This window comes from Thalassophryne amazonica, chromosome 3 (assembly GCF_902500255.1).
Source record: "Thalassophryne amazonica chromosome 3, fThaAma1.1, whole genome shotgun sequence".
Classification (NCBI taxonomy): Eukaryota; Metazoa; Chordata; class Actinopteri; order Batrachoidiformes; family Batrachoididae; genus Thalassophryne; species Thalassophryne amazonica.
Genome location: NC_047105.1, coordinates 89379066 through 89388924, shown reverse-complemented (window position 1 = coordinate 89388924; position 9859 = coordinate 89379066). Strand labels below are relative to the sequence as shown.

The 9859-nt window shown below is 39.4% G+C and overlaps 1 non-coding gene across 1 annotated transcript; it reads right to left on the bottom strand.

Moving 5' to 3' along the window:
• Positions 1–7873: 7873 nt before the first annotated feature.
• Positions 7874–7944, bottom strand: trnag-gcc. The gene has a single exon. It is a non-coding gene; the product is annotated as a tRNA-Gly (tRNA).
• Between the last annotated feature and the right edge of the window lie 1915 nt (positions 7945–9859).

Here is a 9859-nt window from a genome sequence, read left to right as displayed (position 1 = left end):
ACGATTAATGCAGTCAGTCAGTCAGTGGGTCTGCTAAATTTCCACAAGTAGCTCAATTAAAAGCTACTGCATATTCAGCTCTGAACTTTGAGGTTCTGACAAATCCTTGTGTGGACCAGTGAACCTCTTATTTTGGATGATGCACAATCACCACTAACATTAACATTAAATAAAACATTAAATAACATTAAATAAAAACAGACAAGCTTATCAATTTGCTGGTGAAGCGTTGTTGCGAATGACAGATTTTTGGTGGTCAAAGGCCACTTTTGCTTGTTTATACTATGACTGTGGCATACTTAACAGTATTAGGCAAGTTACTTCCAAAGTGTAATACATTATAGACTATTAGTTACTGGTAGTTCACAGTAATTAGTTACATTCAAACATTACTGTCTCTGAATTGTAATGCACCTGGAAGGCCTCAGTGAGATCTAAGAATATTCTGGGGATGTTTGGTGCAAGAACCTGTCCAGACAACCTTCAGATCACACTTCTGAAAGAACTTCTCCTGCATCACAAAAGAGGTCAAGGACATGACGTTGGATTGGTCAATGAGTTTAAAAATCTGAGACAATGGTCTGCTGTTGGAAAAGGGTGAAGTGCCTCCTCTGGGACACAGAAGAATATTGCCACAAGCACAGAAGTTCAAGTATCTCTGGGTCATGTTCATAAGTGGGGATAAGTTGGAGCTTGAGATTGAAACAGATCAGTGCTGCATCTGAGGTCTTGTGGTGGACATTGTACCAGACTGTTGTGGTGAAGAAAGAGCTGAGCCAGAAAGTGAGGCACTGAATCTCTCATTGTATAATGAATTTTTTATTTAATTCAATACTGTGTGCAATAACTGTGTTCTTCTATGTGCAATATTATGTGAGCTCACTGTCTTCATTGTGTCTCACAGGTGTCTGAAGCGTGGTACTTCTTTCTTCCCCTTTTATACACTCTGTTGTCACTTGCTGCTGCAACAATGCAATTATCTTATCTTAAATGGTCATGAGCTTTGGGTAAAGACTGAAAGAACAAGGTCACAGATACAAGCAGTGGAAACGAGGTTTTTCCTTTGGGTGTCTGGGCTTACAGTCAGGGACAGGGTGAGAAGCTGGCTTGGAAACACCTCAGGATCTCCATGAACACTGTAAACCTAAATGTTCAAATTAATTAAAAAGATTAAGTAGTGTAAAATCAAAGTTAAAAAAAATTCTACTTACTTAAATATTTCAAGTTTGTGTAACATGGTCTTGCTTTTTGAGTGCTTTTTGATGGGCTTGAACTAATTGTATATTAAGCAAAACTTCAATTAATAATTTAAGCACAAGTAATTCTATAAAATAAGTAATTATATATTTGAATTCCACTTATTTCTATTGCTTCATCATTAGTGCATGTGTCTCATGTCAGCAACATATGGTGGGCATGGTGAAGCATGACATGAAAGCACACATTTATGTAAATATGAAAATATTTGAGTTGACTTAATCAACACTTTAGCAGGTGTGGTGACCAAGTGGTCCATGCACTTGGTTTTGGTGCAGAAGGTTCCCAGTTCAAACCCCACTCCTACCACATTTCTCCAAGTAATGTGAAGTTGCATCATCTGGTGTAAAACTTGTGCCAGCTCAACATGCAAATCCACCTTAGATTTGCTGTGGCAACCCTCAGTGGTGAACAAGAGAGCAGCCAAAGAGACTTAATTAACACTTTCTTTTTATTGTAATCATGAGGTACAAGTAGCATGTAATCAAAACTTTTAAGTTCTGGGAACAATTGAAGTTTATGAACTCAAAGATTTGTGGCAATTGATTGCATCAATATTTTTGAGTTCTACTAACTTAAGTTTAAGAATTAATTGTGTTGTAGGGCAAAGTGCTTAATTTTTTTTATTATTATTATTTATGTTCCATTATTATCCTTGCCTAAGATGATTTAACACAAATTAATCAAGTTTGTTACTTAAACAAAATGTGTTTTGAGTTAACTAAAATTATAATAACTCACGTTGGAGCACATAAACTTAATAAATTGATAGGTTTATCAATTTTTTGAATTCTGCCAAATTATTCAGGTTTACAGTGAATGATATCACATAGGGCCCTGTCCCACTGGGGAGAGGATTAATTGCGCATGAACTGCGTATACAAAGTACGGGCGTTCATTGTCGTCCGCAACAAAAATGGCCAAAAATGACAAATGTCCCAGTATGAATTACGGATATATTAATAATATATAGCGAATATATGATGAACAATCACGGTTGTATAACGCATGTAGTGAGGAAACGGATCAGATGCATTGCGATTATCACGGCAGTATTACGGGTGTATTATGATGCATCGCGCACGCGTTGTGCATGCACGCCATCTGGATTGTAGTCATAAAAGAAGTGCACTCAGGCCGTCGGCATCACTATTCGCACCAACAATACAGCCTCTGGAGCATTTGCTGGACCTGGACAAGTTGATTGGAGTAAACAAGCAGTGAACAGGGCGAGTGGTGACGTCAGCGGATGGCATCAGAGTGCAGCTCGTCTGAACGATTATAACAAGAAGTTAAATCTGTTATAAACAAAGGAATAAATAGTGTAACAGCTGCAGACAAGAACGAAAAAACACGCAACTGTTTTATCAAGCCTTGACAATGTAAACAAGTGAAATAATTACCTTTTTAGACAAAAAAATGCTTTCTGCAGCTGAGCCGTTCGCACGTGTGAACGGCTCCAGCTTCCTCTGTGATGCAGGAGGTGATTAGAGCCATTTTCAACAGGCAATTTGCAGAATAAAATGATTAATCTGCCACGAAATAATTATTTTATATAGGCAGCATCCAGCACAGAGCGCGTGGCAGCCGGCAGAACAAAGAACGACGTCCAGCTGTGAACACAGCACATCTGATTTGCATCCGCCGCAAATCAGATGCAAAGCAGACGTAATAAAATCACTTTATTCATGGCCAATCTGTATGCAGTCACTACAACGTATTTTAGTTCGTGATGTGGACATGATGGGCACGCAAAATATCCATTTTACACACTGTCCCAGTCTGCTGCCAAGCCGCAAATCCCTGTCAGTTGCGGATATCAGCAGATGACAGCGAATATACAGCGCATAGATTGAGTATGTTTGTGTATGTATTGAGTATGTATGGAGTACGTAAGGCGGATGTCATCCGCAGCCAAAATTTTGTGCAGCTCAAAAATCGTGGTAACGGAAAAACGTGCCTCTGCGGATAATTGCAGATGTGTGCGGGTGTCGGCCGACTCATACCAGCATGTTTCATGCATATTGCGGATGTTAAGCAAATATGAGCCAGTTTTGTGCGCAATCCATACGCAAATCCTCCTAAACGCCAGTGGGACAGGGCCCATACTGGACAGAACTGAATGTGAAAGAGCAGCTTAAGATCAGGCCAGACATGATGAGGAGATCCATGACAGCCAACCAGCTACGAGCAGATGACACAGGATGATGATGATGATAGTGATAGTAGTGGGATTAAGTTACTTTACTTTTTTTCAGCAGGAAATTTGTAACTTTACAGGAAAACATTTTAAAGTGCTCCTCAAAACCCTGCAAATGACAACAGAAACAAACTTGAGTAAAATTGTGCAGAGAGCGATCCTTTAAGTGGCAGACAATAAGCTTTGGTACTCATTCTTTTGATAGTATTCACATTCAATACAGAAGCTAAGTCATCTTCCAAACTATCCAGTGTACGATGTGAATTGGACGCCTTCCCTGCATTCTCTTCTATTCCCTTGTCTCTCACTCTCTGCTCAGTTACATGTGTGATGTCAAACGCCTACACAATTGCAGGATTTGATGAATGAATAAGCCATCCCTCTTTCTCATGTAGATGTAACACCTTTGCCAGCAAATTGAATGAATCCATAACGAAAGTACTTAATCACATCCTCATCCATAGACTGCAGTGGAGACACGAGACCATTGGAGCAGGAGAGAGAAAAAAGTTATCATCTGGTTGTGAGCAGATATTCAAAGCAACAAGAAGGATCTTCAGAGGCTGCAGAGTGAACGCCAGAAAACAACATCACAAGTGCACATTTGTGATCCTGGATACAGTCCATGACCATGATGCTAGTAGACCCAACAAATCGATGCTATTAAAAGTAGATTGCTGCGGCATAATGAGACTGGCGAGTGTTTGGAGACACATCAAGTCTCACGCAACACAATCAGAACAAAAAACAAACATCTGAGGCTGTGAACGCTCATTACACCGTCATCCCTCCATACCCCAGCTTCAGTTTGAAACACTTTGTGATGACTGAACAAACAAATCCCAACATTTTTAGTGTTTTGCTTTGAGGGGGCAGATTAGTAATCATATCTCTGTCCTGTTATTCTGTGTCTGGGTCAGCAGGAGAAGGTGTGCAATGGGGTACAGATGAAGGGGCTTTTGCTGAAAACATAATTGCCATGGCCCCGGTGACACTGGCCATCAGACTGTGCCGTGCCTCTCTGCATGCACTCTCAGGGCCCCTGCGATGTTTCATTAAACAAGAAACGGGGCCTCTGAGGAGATGTTTGTGCAGCCTTCATGGCTCCACCACGCAGCGAGAAGGGCGTCTTACCATTGCAACTGTAATTAGCTACTCAACCTGAGCTCATAATGACTCGCCGCATCCGTACAAACAACTTGTATATCAACTTCTACGTGAGGCTCCTCTACAATACAGTGAAGAAAGATTAAACTCTGAACCACTGAGAGAAAAAGACGTTCTTCCATTTTAGCATGTTTAAAATGGAAGCTATTACATTAGCTACCCCTAAAACAGAATCTTGTCTAATTTGACCCTATCAAAGTATAACAAGTGTTGGGCACATTACTTTCAAGAAGTAGTTAGTTATATTTAGTAGTTATTCCTCTCAAAAAGTAACTGAGTTAGTAAATGAGTTACAGAATTATAAAAGTAATTAGCTAATAGAGAAAGCAACTATTGTGTTACTTTTTAAAAAAAATGTTCAAATATTAGATTCAACAGAACTTTATTGATCCTTTGGGACGACTCCTTCAGGGAAATTGAGGTTCCAGCAGCATTGTATAGCAGCACACAGGGTAAGAAGCACACAGAGTATCAAAGGTGAAAGCAAAAAAAAAAAGAAAGAAAAAAAAACAGTTTGCAAATAAAAATATAAATACACAAATATAAATACCAGACATACTGATCAATACTGGTTTACTGGCTACTAGAGGTGGGCGATACCGGGAATTTTGGTATTGATCCGATACCAAGTAAATACAGGCCCAGTATCACTGATATCGATACCGATACTTTTTCATATTTAAGCTTCATAGATCCAAAGGATCCAAAAGACCTTGGATAGAATTTCGCCAAACATTGTACATGACAACAAAATACTTTATTATCACAATCAACATTTTTGTTTAAAAATATATCACTCAACACAACTTAAAATCTCCTGAGGTAGAGGGCTGACAAACCACAATACAAGGGTGCGCTGCTCTGTGATGTGTGACATAGTGCAGCGCTGCTCTTACAGACAGAGAATAGAATATTCTATTTATTAATAGAATAAACTATGAACCAAAAACATTGTACACTAATATACACTATTTTAATGTTGTTGTGGGACAATGTGAGACAAGTTACCCATCAAATTTAATATACGTATTATTGTCAATATTATCATTACTATGTTTATATGGTACAACACTCAAACACAGTAGATATTCTACAAATTTTTGGTATTTATTGCACTGCAACCCAGACCTGATTAAGCGCCTGAAAATGAATGAAATATTTATTGTACCCCAGCAGGCCACAACTGGACATCAAATAAATCTAAAATTAAATTATGCTCATTCACATGTATATTGTTGCCTTTTGTCTCAATGAGGGGAAAGTAATGTCTGTAGTTACACTTGAAATGCTGCATGTGTCTCTGTCATTTGTGTGTGAGCGAGTTCTTTTCTGTAAAACTGCAGAACCACTAAGTAAATGCAATACATTCTAGCTGCATCTGTAAGTCTGTGAGCAGTCACTCAATGGTTTGTATTAGTTCTGTTGTTACAATAGGCAACCATCTGTTGGAAAGAAAACCAATTACACAACAGTTACACTATGACACTGAAAGCATAAACCATAAGCCAACTGTGCATAAAAGGGCTGCGGCTCTTAGTCATGGCCCCATAGTGATAAACATCAGAAATATCGAACAGGGGATGTGAAGCTAATATGAAGCACGCAAGCCAAAGGAATCCACAATGCCTTATAAGGTGTCAGCTGATGCACAGAGGGCAAATGGGTTTGTGAGGGCAAAAAATGCTCAACAATCCCAGTTGCAAAATCCATCAAAACTGAGGAACTATGAGGATTAATAAATGATAGTATTTTTTTTTTTCTGTTGTGCAAAAATCATTTGTGTCCCAATGTCTGGATGTAATTCTTCAAGGTAGAGCAAAGTTCTTCTTTTTCCCAAAAGGGACAGCACCAAAGTGAATATCCTTCTCTGAATCACCCTTAATTCCACCATTCAAGTGTCTTTTAGTATTTTCCATTTACTCATCCAATCCTGTCATTCTCCACTGTAGTTAAGAGCCTAGATCCATCGTTAAAACAGCACTCTTGTACTTGTCGCTATGCTCATCTGTCCATCACGTGAAACGTAATAATCATATTTGTGTAACTCAGGTCTCCAAAATATCCAACTCAAGCTAAATATAGTCCACTTGAACTGGCTCCACACGTCCAGTTGTGTCTGTTAGCAATTAGTATCTGAGTTTGTGCGACTCCATTGTTTGGATTACTGGCCTTTCAAAAAGATAATGAACCATAATCGCTGAGTGACGTGATAATCGCCAAGGTGTATGGTGACACGACTGCCGACGCAATTACCCAACTTTTGACATCAATGCTGTCATTAAATGATGTCATTGAAACTGGACACTTTGGACACACATACACATACATCAGGGTATTAGCACAGGCGTGCACATACACACACATACAAAATAAAAGGGTCATCTTAAATATTACATTCATAACATCGCATAAATATGAAGCTAGACAGTTTTCACTGATATTTTGAACAAAATAGAGCTATGAATCGCCTAAAGTCCAGACTTAAAAACAAGAGGCCTTTTGTGTCAAAATATATATTCTTGTTATTTTAAAAGTTTTGATTTTTTACAATGAAAAATTGTCAGTATTTTCAGAAATTCCAAATTCTGAGACCCCATGACATGTCATCTGTTTTGATATTTTCAACCTCTTTCAGTTAATTGCCAACTGAAAGTGCTTTTATTGGGGGTGTAACTGTTAAGGATTTTATATATATATATGTTATCACTGTTAAACATTTGTACCTTTTGTCTTCTTTCTGATGAGAACGGTGTTGTGCTGTTTGCACCTAACCCCGAGAATGTATGTGTTATTCAACCTTGTTTTAGCATGCTGGGGTCAATCTGAACTGGGAATGAGAAGCTGGATGTACTTATTATTATTCTGATTGTGATGTGATGCTTAGTGTTCCAGGCAGATGCAGAACAGCTGATAACTGCGAATGAGATGTGCTGACCTTCGACGATAAGAGTAAAAGAAAGAAACTGTTTTGCTTACAGCTGCACTTATTGACGTGTGTGTTTATGTTACGGGAAGAAACTTGTCTTGCGTCATTCCCCCCACCCTTAGGACAAGTTTTTGTTTATGTGATGAGGGATTCACTAATAAAAAGAGCGAAGCGCAGGCCAGACTTTAGTGTAGCTTTGGTGTATAGCCTGACTGCACTCCGCGCGTAAAATTTGACTTTCTGTCTCACTGGTGTTTCTTGACTCTGTTTGTCTTATCAAAGGTTTTAAGAATGTTTGGAGAAAATACCCAACATTGACTGGGGGCTCGTCCGGGATTTGAACCCGGGACCTCTCGCATGGCAGGCGAGAATTCTACCACTGAACCACCAATGCTATGATATCGCAATTGCAATCTATTTTTTGTCTTTATGGGTTTGATGCATATGCAAAAACAGCATTGTAGAGCATGCATGACATGTGCAAACACAACTCACAAGGCAATTTGAGACCCCAAAGAGGCAAATTTCCAACACCACAATATCCCTTTCAAGTGATTCATATGGATTATATACAGCTGAGTAAACATGAAGGGAAGGAATTTTGTTTAGTCATAATTGATGCCTTCTCAAAATGGGTAGAATTGTTCCCTACAAAACATGCAGGTGCACTTACAGTGGCTAAGGCATTGTGCAAAGACATCATTCCATGATTTGGAATACCAGAAATAGTCTATTCAGATAATGGAGCGCATTTTGTTAATACAATAGTGCAATACGTAGGAGAAGCGCTACAGGTCAATCTCAAAAATCATTGTGCTTATCAACCACACAGTGCCGGATTAGTGGAAAGGACAAAGGGCACAATAAAAATAAGATTAAGGAAATGTATAGAAGAGACAAAACGAACCTGGATTGAATGTTGGACCTAGTAAAATTGTATATGAGAATAACACCAACACCATCAGGGTTAACACCATTTGAGATACTTTATGGACGACCATATCGTCTACCAATTTTGACATGGATACTAAAACAGCAGATGAGGAACAAACATTAGCAAATTTTATGAAAAAGACATTAACACAGAAAGAGATAACTTAAACACATTTACTGCCAAATAATTTTGATCTTCCACAGGACGGCCTTCCAGTAGTCTAGCCAGGAGACTGGGTGTTCATCAGAGTGATTAAGAGGAAGAACTGGTCCAGTCCTCGTTGGGAAGGTCTATACCAAGTGCTGTTAACAACACCAACTGCAGTAAAGATAGCGGAGAGATCAACGTGGATACATCACTGTAAGATACAGCGTGTGTTGGCGGCCTCCACAGTGTAAGGGGAAGTCTGGCTACAAAGGGAGTCTATTTAATTAGCAATAGATTGTCTCAATGCCAGTGAAGCAGGGAGATCCTTGCACTATTAGGTGAGGTGGTTAACAACACTGTATCCTAGCAATCATGACTGAACTACAGCAGACCCCGGAGCGGCGTGCTCAGCGCCGCCGCTGCCGGACTGTTGGTAGGGCAGCCGGTTGCGTTGTGATCTTAGTGTGTTTCGTGCTCCTCGGATTCCTGGCCTGGTGGTTGACCCAAGAATTGCAGCTCACTGTGGACCAAGCCAGAGAACAACGCAAGCAACGTCAGAAGAGGTTTATTCATAATGTGAATGAGACAGATGGACACCCTCATATATACCATACTAATATGTGGTACAGATATATTCATTTATTGGCTATGGAATTACGTTACTAATTGTTATGTTTGTTCGCAAATACCTATATCCTCAACACACCCAGCTCTGACGGCTAAACCGTACCCTGCTAGGGTGACAGAATGTCTTATCATACGGATGCATAATCAAACTGTATTTCGGGGGCAGCAGTTCTCAGCAAATCTGATAAGATGTAACACCACTTGCCTCAGTGCAACCACTTATATGATAGGGATTTCAACAGAGGACGTACAAGCGTGCCCAAGTGCTGCTCCATTGACTAGACTGAAGGGAAACGCAAAAATATCATCACGTTAATTGTCATCACAACGGCCATTCCCAATTTGCTTTTACGGGACAGGGAATAAAAATGTAGGTAAAATTAAGAAACGTCTGTGTACCCAAACGTATGTTTTATCAAATAATTTAAGCCTAACCAAAACATAATATGTGGATGGTACTTATCTTCATCACATTGGACGGGGATGTAATTATACAGGCTCCTGTCCATGGGGAACGGATGAATCATGTGCTTATGTTAGTAAGTTTTGCTACCACCTGTAAATGGTACTAAGGTGTATGATGACATCTATTGGCTTTATG